This window comes from Argopecten irradians, chromosome 13 (assembly GCF_041381155.1).
Source record: "Argopecten irradians isolate NY chromosome 13, Ai_NY, whole genome shotgun sequence".
Lineage (NCBI taxonomy): Eukaryota > Metazoa > Mollusca > Bivalvia > Pectinida > Pectinidae > Argopecten > Argopecten irradians.
Genome location: NC_091146.1, coordinates 30,925,930 through 30,939,077, shown reverse-complemented (window position 1 = coordinate 30,939,077; position 13,148 = coordinate 30,925,930).

Sequence of the window (13,148 nt, the reverse complement as noted above, 5' to 3'; positions counted from 1 at the left end):
TCCTTGGCCATGAAATCTAGTTTCATTTCAATGCATTATATTCCAATGAGTAAAATTGAGCTTTTTCCAAGTGTTTGATAATGTTTTAAAAGAAATCTGAGTTATCACAGGGTTCACACCAGCTTTTGAAATTCTGTCGCCAAACTTTTCGCCAAAGTGAAATTTCTTTCGCCAAATAAGATTTTTTGGAGCCAAGAAATGTAAATTTGATTGTTGAAATGAATAATTATCTCCCTTTCTAATAAATGGTAGTTTACGTTTCGATAAGTATGGAAATGTATTGATTAAACAAACACGAATGAAAGGTTCATTTTTCAGGATGTATCATTTAGTAGAAATCTTTTTAAGCATTTTTTTTTCTTTAAAAAATATAAACATTAATTTATTGAATTTCATACCTACATTACAGATATTCTTAAATCAATCCCCAAATAATTCTGATTTTTTTTGGCTGTAAAAACGCCTGTGCACTGACAGCACTGATATTAAAAATGTGTTGATTTTTTTTTTTAAATCCTAATATTATTGTTGATTTTTTTTAAATCCTAGTATTATTTAATGGATAAATCATATTTCTTAAAATCGTAATTTGTTGATGTTTGGAACTTGAAAAAGAAAACTATGTGTTATTTTTCATTTTCTTGGTGTTTAATGTTGAAAAATATGTACGAAAATCCGGAATTTATTGACTTCCGGTTCAGATATTAGTGTTGACTTCTACCCAAAACAAACCAAAATGGCGGCTGAGCCATGTGCTCAGTCGGTCTTGTCTGCTTTGCATTCAAAGGCACAGTAAGTAAAATGGTTTTGATTGATATATGTCCCCCCCCCCCCCCCCCCCCCCCCCCCCCCCCCCCCCCCCCCCCCCCCCCCCCCCCCCCCCCCCCCCCCCCCCCCCCCCCCCCCCCCCCCCCCCCCCCCCCCCCCCCCCCCCCCCCCCCCCCCCCCCCCCCCCCCCCCCCCCCCCCCCCCCCCCCCGCCCCCCCCCCCCCCCCCCCCCCCCCCCCCCCCCCCCCCCCCCCCCCCCCCCCCCCCCCCCCCCCCCCCCCCCCCCCCCCCCCCCCCCCCCCCCCCCCCCCCCCCCCCCCCCCCCCCCCCCCCCCCCCCCCCCCCCCCCCCCCCCCCCCCCCCCCCCCCCCCCCCCCCCCCCCCCCCCCCCCCCCCCCCCCCCCCCCCCCCCCCCCCCCCCCCCCCCCCCCCCCCCCCCCCCCCCCCCCCCCCCCCCCCCCCCCCCCCCCCCCCCCCCCCCCCCCCCCCCCCCCCCCCCCCCCCCCCCCCCCCCCCCCCCCCCCCCCCCCCCCCCCCCCCCCCCCCCCCCCCCCCCCCCCCCCCCCCCCCCCCCCCCCCCCCCCCCCCCCCCCCCCCCCCCCCCCCCCCCCCCCCCCCCCCCCCCCCCCCCCCCCCCCCCCCCCCCCCCCCCCCCCCCCCCCCCCCCCCCCCCCCCCCCCCCCCCCCCCCCCCCCCCCCCCCCCCCCCCCCCCCCCCCCCCCCCCCCCCCCCCCCCCCCCCCCCCCCCCCCCCCCCCCCCCCCCCCCCCCCCCCCCCCCCCCCCCCCCCCCCCCCCCCCCCCCCCCCCCCCCCCCCCCCCCCCCCCCCCCCCCCCCCCCCCCCCCCCCCCCCCCCCCCCCCCCCCCCCCCCCCCCCCCCCCCCCCCCCCCCCCCCCCCCCCCCCCCCCCCCCCCCCCCCCCCCCCCCCCCCCCCCCCCCCCCCCCCCCCCCCCCCCCCCCCCCCCCCCCCCCCCCCCCCCCCCCCCCCCCCCCCCCCCCCCCCCCCCCCCCCCCCCCCCCCCCCCCCCCCCCCCCCCCCCCCCCCCCCCCCCCCCCCCCCCCCCCCCCCCCCCCCCCCCCCCCCCCCCCCCCCCCCCCCCCCCCCCCCCCCCCCCCCCCCCCCCCCCCCCCCCCCCCCCCCCCCCCCCCCCCCCCCCCCCCCCCCCCCCCCCCCCCCCCCCCCCCCCCCCCCCCCCCCCCCCCCCCCCCCCCCCCCCCCCCCCCCCCCCCCCCCCCCCCCCCCCCCCCCCCCCCCCCCCCCCCCCCCCCCCCCCCCCCCCCCCCCCCCCCCCCCCCCCCCCCCCCCCCCCCCCCCCCCCCCCCCCCCCCCCCCCCCCCCCCCCCCCCCCCCCCCCCCCCCCCCCCCCCCCCCCCCCCCCCCCCCCCCCCCCCCCCCCCCCCCCCCCCCCCCCCCCCCCCCCCCCCCCCCCCCCCCCCCCCCCCCCCCCCCCCCCCCCCCCCCCCCCCCCCCCCCCCCCCCCCCCCCCCCCCCCCCCCCCCCCCCCCCCCCCCCCCCCCCCCCCCCCCCCCCCCCCCCCCCCCCCCCCCCCCCCCCCCCCCCCCCCCCCCCCCCCCCCCCCCCCCCCCCCCCCCCCCCCCCCCCCCCCCCCCCCCCCCCCCCCCCCCCCCCCCCCCCCCCCCCCCCCCCCCCCCCCCCCCCCCCCCCCCCCCCCCCCCCCCCCCCCCCCCCCCCCCCCCCCCCCCCCCCCCCCCCCCCCCCCCCCCCCCCCCCCCCCCCCCCCCCCCCCCCCCCCCCCCCCCCCCCCCCCCCCCCCCCCCCCCCCCCCCCCCCCCCCCCCCCCCCCCCCCCCCCCCCCCCCCCCCCCCCCCCCCCCCCCCCCCCCCCCCCCCCCCCCCCCCCCCCCCCCCCCCCCCCCCCCCCCCCCCCCCATTTTTTTCGGCAAATGCGACATGGCGACCGCTGCAGTGGGGGACCGGCTGGCGTGAACCCTTTATCACGATCCTATATTTCTGTTTTAACAATCTAAATTAAAACATTGTAAATTATAACCGGACAAAATGATGTGTCAGAATCATAAAATTTTCCATTTAAAATTCATTAAGAACTAGCATATTCAACGAATAAAGTTTAAAAGAATTTTTGAAGACACACGAAAAAAAAAATTTTATATTCAAGCATTTATTATGATGTTTTGTTTTCCATTGAATACTGTGTACCAGTTTAAAATAATAACAGTGATAAGTTGAAAATTGCTTGGTATTTGTAAAATCGAAATGAAAAACCCTTTTTTTACACATGAATGAGATATCATTGTAATTATTAATAGTAAGAAAACATGATAATATCATTATGATAATTGTCTTTGTATTACAGATTTTAACATGTTATCATGTGGTGAATGTTATCGATGATTTTACTGAAATAGACAATAACAACATAAAACGGAGTGAAATCAAACTTGAAGATGTTTGTTATCTATATTTATTTATCTGTAAATGTATATTTATAAAAGAAATTACTGAGTAGAAGGTCCACAGGATTGGACCAATAATTTCTCCTGGATGACCAAGATGGAGGCTAAAAAGGATGAATCAACTTCTACATACAGTCAAACCTTGTCTTATTTAGAAGAACACTCTCCCAAGTGTCAAGATAAAAAGGGTCACTATCGACAAGTTGTCTTTATATAACACTTACTTTTTGACTAAAGAGTCATAAGTTAACATAATTTGTTTTAGTGATACTTTTTTTTCATGATTCTTTTGTTGTTTATAACAAGATGTTGGTTTTGTTTGTTTTAATTCTCTTCATTTGACAAATAAAGTGCAATAACAAATATGGAATCAAATGAACAAAAAATTCAAGTACATCTTCCAGACTTGAAATACAAACCTTGACAACAGTTTCCATCTGTAGTCATGAAGTCTTTCATATGAAATAGGATCCAGTCTGGCGGAACCCTGACGTTGAACCTTGGTAGTAGGCACTACTCCCGAAGGGGGGGGGGGGGGGGACCCACCCTACAACCGGGGAAATCAAGGACTGTGTAAAAGGGTGGAGACAACGTTTACAAATTCACTATGTCCAGTTTGGTTGACAAAGTTATAACTTGTCCAAACCGAACCATTGTTTAAATCCTGAAAACCTGTCTTATTCTAATAATGACTTATATCAAACAAAACCTGTAAAATTCTGCAAACTCTGGCTATGAAAAAAACAAAAATATAAAACTAACCGGTCAAATTAATAATTCAGAATAAAAAACAATGTGACATGAACATAACAGTAATGTTTGAAAATACTTACTTGCAAAGGTATTTAAATATTTTGCCTGAAATTTTGCAGCTAAACCAAAACTCTTAGAAAAAACAGTCCGCAAAAATTCGTATACTTCACTGAGTATTAAAACAAGAGGCCCAGATGGCCCTGTAATCTCACCCACATCAGGTTTATTGTTTTTATTTTTTGAAATTATCACTAAAGCCCCTACAATTATAGAAAAATTAGTAAAAATTGACCTCCAAAAATTTTGTTGTACTTTTGAAACACAACCCATATAATGAGATGCCTATAGGATCCCTATACAATAAATGGCTAACCAATACAAAGGTTCAGACAGTGAGATGAAGAAATTTATCTCAAAATAGGTAGCCTAATTGACCTTTTTTTTCTTTTGTCCCCGCTTTTCTAAAGGCCCCATGGAGGTAAGCCCTATGCTTTGTACAATTTTAAATCCCCATCCTATAAGTGAATTCTCAACTATTGCCATTCATGAGATGCTTTCTTCCATGGCTTGAGTGTGCAAGAGATATGTAATACCGTTTTATAGGATACAGCACCAAAAATTGTCGTCCCTTATATATCAACCCGGCCCCTTAAGCCTCTCCCCCCGGCCCCTGGGGATCAGGCCCCGAATCATTTGTACAATTTTGAAAATCCCCCACCCCTCAAAAGTATGGCAAACCATTGACAACAATACTGATTGCTCACCCATAGCATTGCTTAGTTGCATGAGGCAATAATTAGTTTAAGACAAAATTGAATTAGACCAAATTGAAACCCCTTTTGACGCGCCCTCCCCTCATGGCCCCCCCAGGGGGTCAGTAGCCACATCATCTTGTACCAATTTTTAATCCCCACACCTATAAGAGACTCTACTTATTGTCATTTGTAGGGTGGCTACTCACGTCAAAGCTTAAAATTTCATAGAAAAAGTCCGTGTTAGAAATGGTATAATAAGCCAATATGACCCCTTTTGACGCCCAACCCCTCATGCCCCCCAGGGGGTCAGTCCCACATCATTTGTACAATTATTGAAATCCCCGACCCAATTAAATAGATGCTAACAACCATAGCAATTTGGATTCTATAACCCATGCAAAGTTTCAGAGAAGTAGTCGTTTAAAAGGAAATAGGCCGAATTTGACCCCGTTTTGCACTCCTCCCCGAAAGCCGCCCACCCCAAGGCAGGGGGTCATCTAGCGATCATTAGTACAATTTATGAGTAATCCCATCCACTATACAGGATGCTACCCTTTGCATTTTTGGGTGCGTTCATTCCCATTCTTATTTTCATAGAAGAAGTAGTTTTAAATAAAAGGAAATATCCGAAATTGACCCTTTTTGGACCCGCTCTTCGTCCCTCAGGCCCCCATCGTCGTCAGGGCCCCCATCATTTGTACAATTTTGAATCCCCACTCCTATAAGGAATGCTAGCCCATTGCAATTTTGGGGTTCTATCTCCATGCTTAGGTTTCGAAGAAGAAGTCATTTAAATGGAAATAACCAAATTGACCCCTTTTTGACTCCCGCCCCTCAGGCCCCCCCAGGGGGGGGTTTCAGCCACATCTATTTGTACAATTTTGAATCCCCACCCAATAAGGATGCTAAAACCATTGCAAATTTTGGGTGTGCTATCGCCTTGCTTTAGTTTTCAGAGAATAAGTGTTTAAAAATGGAAAATAGCCAAAATTGACCCCTTTTGGGCCCTGCCCTTCAGGCCCCCAGAGGGGTTTTTTACCCCATCATTTGTGCAATTTTTGAAATACCCACCCTAATAAAGGATGGCTAAACTATTGCATTTTGGGGGGTGTTATCCCATGCTTAGTTACAGAGAAGAAGTGTTTTACCATGAAAATAGCCAAATTGACCCCTTTAGGCCCCGCTCGTACACCTCAGGCCCCTGAGCGGGTTCAGCCCCATCATTTGTACAATTTTAAATTCCCCACCCTATAATGAGGTGCTAAAAAAAGCCATTGCAATTTTGGGTGCTATCCCATGCTTAGTTTCAGAGAAGAAGTCGTGTTTAAATGGAAATCAGCCAAAATTGACCGTCCCCTTTTGGCCCGGCCCCCTCAGGCCCCCTGAGGGGTCAGCCCCATCGTTAAGTACAATTTTCAGTTAGTAAGTTCCATAAGGATGCTACAACCGAATTCAAATTTTGTTGAAATCCGACCAGCGGTTATGGAAAGAAGTCGATTGAGTTGACGGACGGGACGGACGGACGGACCATTCACGACGGAACGCCACGGTATGGCATAAGCTCACCTTGGTCCTTCGGCACCAGGTGAGCTAAAAAAATGTTCAAGTTCTGCTGTCAAAGATTTGCACCTCACCTTCCTGAAGAGTCGTTGACTACCTCCGCCAGCCGCCACGGGGAAATAGATGTAAACATTGTGATCTTCTGCACGACACTGGCTTCATCCCACAAACGGTTTGTGAAACACCACACCATTAACCTCAATACAGTCCTCGGCATCAGTGTATTGACCTGTACAAATCAACACCCATAACTGTAAAAAAAAATCAGTGTATTGACCTGTACAAAGCAACGTCCATAAACTGTAAAATCAGTGTATTGACCTGTACAAATCAACGTCCATAAACTGTAAAATCAGTGTATTGACCTGTACAAATCAACGTTCATAACTGTTAAATCAGTGCATTGATCTGTACAAATCAACGTCCATAACTGCAATATCAGTTTATAAACCTATACAAACAACATCCATAAACTGTAAATTGCCTAACCATGGTTTAAAGGAAAGTTATAAAATATTCTACCTTTCTTTCCTCGCCTATATTCATTAATTATGAAAATTTAATCAGAAAATCATCACTAGAAACACAATACAGTACTTTGTGTCTGTACGTCATATAACTGTATGATTTATTTTGCGACAGGTCTCCATGGACACAGCCATTTTCTTTGATCACTCTTACACACCCCTCCAATCCTTTGAAATGAGTTTTTTATTTTGAAAAGATTTCATTCATTCATGATTGGGTTTCTGTACTTTATAAAGTCATCTTATCATGATTTACAAGATATTTTTGGGGCTAAAACAGACCCACAGGTGATAAAAATGTAATGTAGTGCCATGAGTAAGGCCCCTCCAATCCTGAATAGTTTTTTTTATTTTGAAAGGATTTTCATGATTGGTTTCTATTTATAAAGTCATTACTTATCATATTTACAAGATTTATCGGGCTAACAACCCACAGGTGATAAATGTAATGATAGTGATGTGGAAAGGCCAGTGGTTAACGGAGAAAAAACATACACTGACCAATGCAGGTAAAAAAATCGTGAATAAAATACGATTTAATATGTTGTTTCACTATTTAAGAAAAAAAAACCTTACATTTGAGGCTGTTCCATTTTTCCCTCCCTGTCCAATATAGCATATCTAGGATGAATGATCCCTTCAGCTTCCAGCTTTTCATAAACAAGTCTCCTGTACAAAAACAAAACTATTAATTTGCTACAAATCGACTAGATTTCCAAAACTCATTCATCCTGAAAGGAAACTCACAAACAATGGAAATTTACCCGCATACCAATTTTATTAAAACTTAATGTTACATATACAACAATTAACGCAATCTGTGAATAATATGAAAATTCAATAAAGTACAATCTGGGGGCCTGTGCTATGGCCAAAAAATTAATGTTGCCAAGTAAGGTAATAACCACCAGGGTCCTTTTTGATCCAAAAAATAGTATCCAAAATCATATTGTTGAAAAATTACCTGGCCACTACCTTTCCGAAACGGCTTTTCTGAATATTTGGGGAAAACTTTACACTATGTAAAATACTGAGATAAAGGGGCCAAAATACTTACCTCTTACCTGTTTATAGCTCACTATATTCCAAGAACTGTAAAAATGGAATAATAAAATCATAGATACGTATAAAAATACGTTTTTGTTTGGGGGGAGGTTTAAATTCCAGGGGTCAGTTAGTTTGTATTTTTAAACTTAGGGGGCAAAACCTAATGAAATTTGTAAACACCCAAAACTGTTTGTCTTATCTACATTGACAGGGGTTTCAAATGATTGGTTTGGGGCCATTTTATTATTTGAATCCATTCAACTTAATCATGGGGTGGGGGGGAGGCTCCAACTGGGGGGTCCTAGGGAGGAGGAAACCTAGCGAATATTAAATGGTTAAAATTTTTGCACCTTTGCTGGGTTATAGCTGTTTAATACGGTTAGGGATAAACTTTATCACTATCAATTTTCAAAGAAATGGTTTGTGGGCTCAGTAGTAACTTCCATTTCTAAAATACAAGTTCAAAATAACTGAAATCCTATCACATTGGCCATTAGGGGTTAACAAACACAAATACTTCAAATATGCTGTGTATTACAACTCTGGTGGGGGGGGGGGGGGGGATCCATACATAGGGGGGGGCATATGAAATGGGGATTTTGGGGGGGGGAGGGGGGGGATCTGGGTTTGGGGCAGATAACAAAGGGGATAATATCAAAGGGGGGGTGGATGGGGGGGGGGGGGGGGAAAATGGGTGGGGTGGGGGCATCAGTCCAACAAATTAAAATAACGGGGGGGGGGGGGGAATCAAAAAAGGTGGGGGGGGGACATGTTTGGGGGGGGGGAGGGGGGGGGGGGGGGGGGGAAATCCATTCAAAAAAGATGCCAAACACATGGGGGGGGGGGGGGGGGGGGGGGGTGGGGGGGGGAGGGGGAGGTAGGGGGGATTTTCTTTCAATTTGGGGGGGGGGGTGGGGGGGGGGGGGGTGGAGAGGGGGGGGTGGGGGCACTATGATATCGGGGGGGGGGGGTCCAAAATGTAACAAACATCAATTTTGGCGGGGGGGGGGGGGGGGGGGGGGTTGAGGGGGGGTAAATGGGGGAATCTGTTAAAAAGCGTCCCATGGGGGGGAGGGGGGGGAGGTGGGCGTGGGGTAATCCCAATCCAAGGGTGGGGGGGGGGGGGGGGGGGGGGGGGGGGGGGGGGGGGGGGTGGGGGTGGGGGGGTGGGGGGAGGGGGTTTATCTAGTGTAAAGGGGTGGGGGTGCAATCAAAATATCGGATGTGGGGATGGCAAGGGGGGGTGGGGGGGGGGGGGGTCAGGGGGGGTGGGGGGGGGCGGGGGGGGGGGGGGGGGGGGGGGAGGGAGGGGGCGTTATTCTTGGGGGGGGGGGGGGGGGGGGGGGGGCAGGGGGGGGGGGATAAGGGGGGGGGGTGGGATAGTTTGGGGGGGTGGGGGGGGGGGGGGGGGGGGGTGCTACAGGTCTCTGGGGGGGGGGGGGGGGGGGGGGGTAAAATAGGGGGGGGAATTTGGGGGGGGGGGGGGGGGGGTTGAAAGGGGCGGGGGGGGTGGGGGGGGGGGGGGGAAAATGGGGGGGGGTAGGGGGGATAGGGCTGGGAAGGGGGGGTATTGACCCTGCTAGTGAGGGGGGGGACACTTGGTCCAGGATGGGGGGGGGCGTGGGGGGGGGGGGGGGGGGGGGGGGGACGGGGGGGGGGGGGGTAGTGGGGGGGGGGGGGGGCGGGGGGGGGGGGGGGGGGGGGGGGGGAGGGGGGGGGGGGGGGGGGGGGGGGGGGGGGGTTGGTGGGGGGGGGGGGGGGGGGGGGGGTGGGGGGGGGGGAGGGGGGGGGTCCATTGGATGGGGGGGGGGGGGGGGGGTTCAAATGGGGGGGGGCAGGGGGGGGGGGGGGGGGGGGCAGGGGGGGGGGGGGGGGGGGGGGGGGGAGGAGCGGGGGGGGGTAGGGGGGGGGGGGGGGGGGGGGGGGGGGGGGGGGGGAAACAATCATGGGGGGGGTTGTATTTTTCCTGGTGGGGGGGGGGGGGGGGGGGGAGTGTAAAATTGGGGGGGAGGGGGGGGGGGGGGGGGAGGGGGGGGTGGGGGGGGGGGTGGGGGGGGGGGGGGGGGGGGGGGGGGGGGGGGGGTGTAGGGGTCAGTGGAGGGGGGGGGTAATCGGTGGGGGTGGGGGGGAGGGGGGGGGGGGGGGGGGGGGGGGGGGAGGGTGGGGGTTACAAATCAAGGGGGGGGGGGGGGGGGTGGGGGGCGGGGGGGGGGGGGGGAGGGGGGGGGGGGGGGGGGGTATGGGGGGGGGGGGGGGGTAGGGGGGGGTGGGGTGACCTGGCCGGCGGGGGGGGGGTAAAAGGGGGGGGGGTTGGTAAGTGGGGGGGGGGGGGGGGGGGGGGGGGGGGGGGGGGGGGGGGGGGGGGGGGGGGGGGGTGGGGAGGGGGGGGTTCTTGTACAGGGGGGGGTGGGGGGGGGGGGGGGGGGGGGGGGGGGGTTGGGGGGGGAGGGGGGGGGGGGTACAAATATAAACGTGGGGGGGGGGGGGGGGGGGGGGGGGGGGGGGGAGGGGGGGGGGGGGGGGGGGGGGGGGTAGGGGGGGGGGGGGGGGGTGGGGGGGGGGGGATGGGGGGGGGGGGGGGGGGGAGGCAGGAGGGGGGGGGGGGGGGGGGGGGGGGGGGGGGGGGGGGGGGGGGGGGGGGGGAAAGGGGGGGGGGAGGGGGGGAAGGGCTGGGGGAGGGGGGTGGGGGGGGGGGGGGGGGGGGGGGGGGGGGGGGGGGGGGGGGGGGGGGGGGGGGGGGGGGGGGGTACCCCTGGGGGGGGGGGGGGGGGGGGGGGGTGAAGGGGGGGGGGGGAGGTGGGGGGGGGGGGGGGGGGGAGGGGGTCAGGGGGGGGGGGGGGGGGGGGTGGGGGGGGGGACCCACAGGGGACCAAACCCATGGGGGGGGGGGGTGTTTAGGGGGGGGGGGGGGGGGGCCAGTGGTTGGGGAGCGGAAGGGGGGGGGGGGTGGGGGGGGGGGGGTTGGGGGGGGGAGGGGGGTGGGGGGGGTGGGGGGGGGGGGGGGGGGGGGGCGGGTGATTTCCACTAATTTTTAACAAAAAGGGGGGGGGGGGACTTTGGGGGTTCCATTTCCCTGGGGGGGGGGGGGGGGGGGGGGGGGATGATTGATCCCTTCAGCCGGGGGGCTTTTCATAAACAAGTCGGGGGGGGGGGGGGGGGGGGGGGGGGGGGGGGATGGGGGGGGGGGGGGGGGGAAAGGGGGGGGGCACAAAGGGGGATATAATGGAAAGGGGGGGGGGGGGGATCTACCCAATTTTATGGGGGGTGGGGGGGGGGGGGGGGGGGAACAGCAGGGGGGGGTGGCAGGGGGGCGGGTGAAATGGGCACGGGGAAAAGTTTTAAAAAAGGTCCCAAGGGGGGGTGCAGGCTGACAATTACATGTTGCCCAGGGGGTATATAACAAGGTTTTCTTTTATTTTGATCCAAAACACGTATCAAATTCATTTTATTGTTTTCTATTATTTTTTCTTCAGTGTATAGCAATAATTACATTAAGAGGGGGATCACAAATCTGGGGAGGGAAAAAAATGTAACAAAACACAATTTTTCGGGCTTCATTTTTATACATTTTTTGTAGATTTTTGGATATATTGCTATGGACTCACATGAATTGTGTGTATTTTACCTGTCTAATAAAACTTTCTGGGCCTCCAAGTCATTAACAATGTACGGCTTTCGTAGGTTTTTATACGCAATGGCCTTATCGAGTGGAAATCCCTGGGAGAAGAAAGAGATGAGAACGTCAACGACAGGCCAGTCCTCAATCGGCTTGTTGGGGGGGGGAAAGAATAACATCTTCCTCAAATACCAAAGTCTTAATGTGTTCAAACAACTCGAGAGACGCTGTAGGATCTCTCTCTGGGGGGGTTTAGAGGGGGGGGGGGGATTTGTTTTCTTGGCCATGGCACACACACCCACGGGTGATGGCCGCGATTGTCCTCATGGTTCTCCTGTTAACATAGAAACACATTACAGTTAGGCCAAGCCCTAATAAATTGTTTTGTTTTTATGATACCAGACAGTCATTCCATGTAAAACTATAGTTTGAAGAAAAAACGATGATCAATCGATACATAATGTTTAAACAATTAAAAAAACAACAACCAAACAATGCATGGTAGTTTCTGTTTTTTTACACATATTTCAAATAACATTGATTATCTGAAGCATATAACGTCATCGATTTGAGAGTATGACGGTCACATGCGCGGGACGGTTAATACATGGGGGGGGGTTTTTTTTTGCCAAAAATTCACGTATGGGTAAGACAGATTGAACAAGATAGAAAAATCTTAGGGGTATATATATACGTATCATGTGAGATTTCACTGTCCGAGGTACGAGAAAGTGGTATGTATATAAGTAGGTAGGTTTTTCTTTTTTTGGTAAGACAACAAATACCTCAAGTTACAAATACCTTTTTTTTTATGTTTGCAAAATATAAAAATGTATTATAAGAACAGAAAAACAAAACAGAGGGAATACTATTATAGTCTAGTTATTATTAGTTAGGGGGGTGGGCATAGAGGGTCATCCTTTTTAAAATATATAGGGGGCGAGGGCGTTGAAGTTTTGGGTTTCTTTTTTTTTTTTTTTTTTTTTTTTTGTTTTTTTTTTACCCCTCCATTTGCAAAAGTACAGTCAAACCTGTCTATTTTTTATAAAGACCTTTTTTTTTTTTTTTTTTTTTTTTTTTTTTTTTAATTTTTTTTTTTTTTTTTTTTTTTTAGGGATTAAGGGATTTTTTTTTTTTTCTTTTTTTTTTTTTTTTTATTTTTTTTTTTTCCACATTTTTTATTTTTTTTTTTTTTTTTTTTTTTTGAAGTTTTTTTTTTTTTTCTTATTTTTTTTTGGAAGGGGGGATTTTTTTTTTCTTTTTTTTTTTTTTTTTTTTTTTTTTTTTTTTTTCTGTTATAATTAACTTTTTTTGTGATATATTGGTTTGAAGTCATAACTTTTTTTTTTTTATTTTTCTAGAATATTTTTCCAATGAGGATTTTCCTCAGCTGTACGATCCTATTCATCTCCCCTTTTGTTTTTTACAGTTTTTCAACTTGTCTTAGAAGCCACCTCTGTATAACGACCACCTGTTTAAAATTTTTTTTTTTTTTTTTTTTTTTTTTTCAGGACTGACTATACTTTTTAACAAACTTTTTTTTTTGGCTTCACTTACAATAAATATTTTTTTTGATTGCCTGTGGTGATCTTTTTTTTTTTTTTTTTTTTTTTTTTGATCTTAAAGACGGAGGGAACTTTTTTTTTTTTTTTTTTTTTTTTTTTTTTTTTTTCCTTGTTTTTCAGGT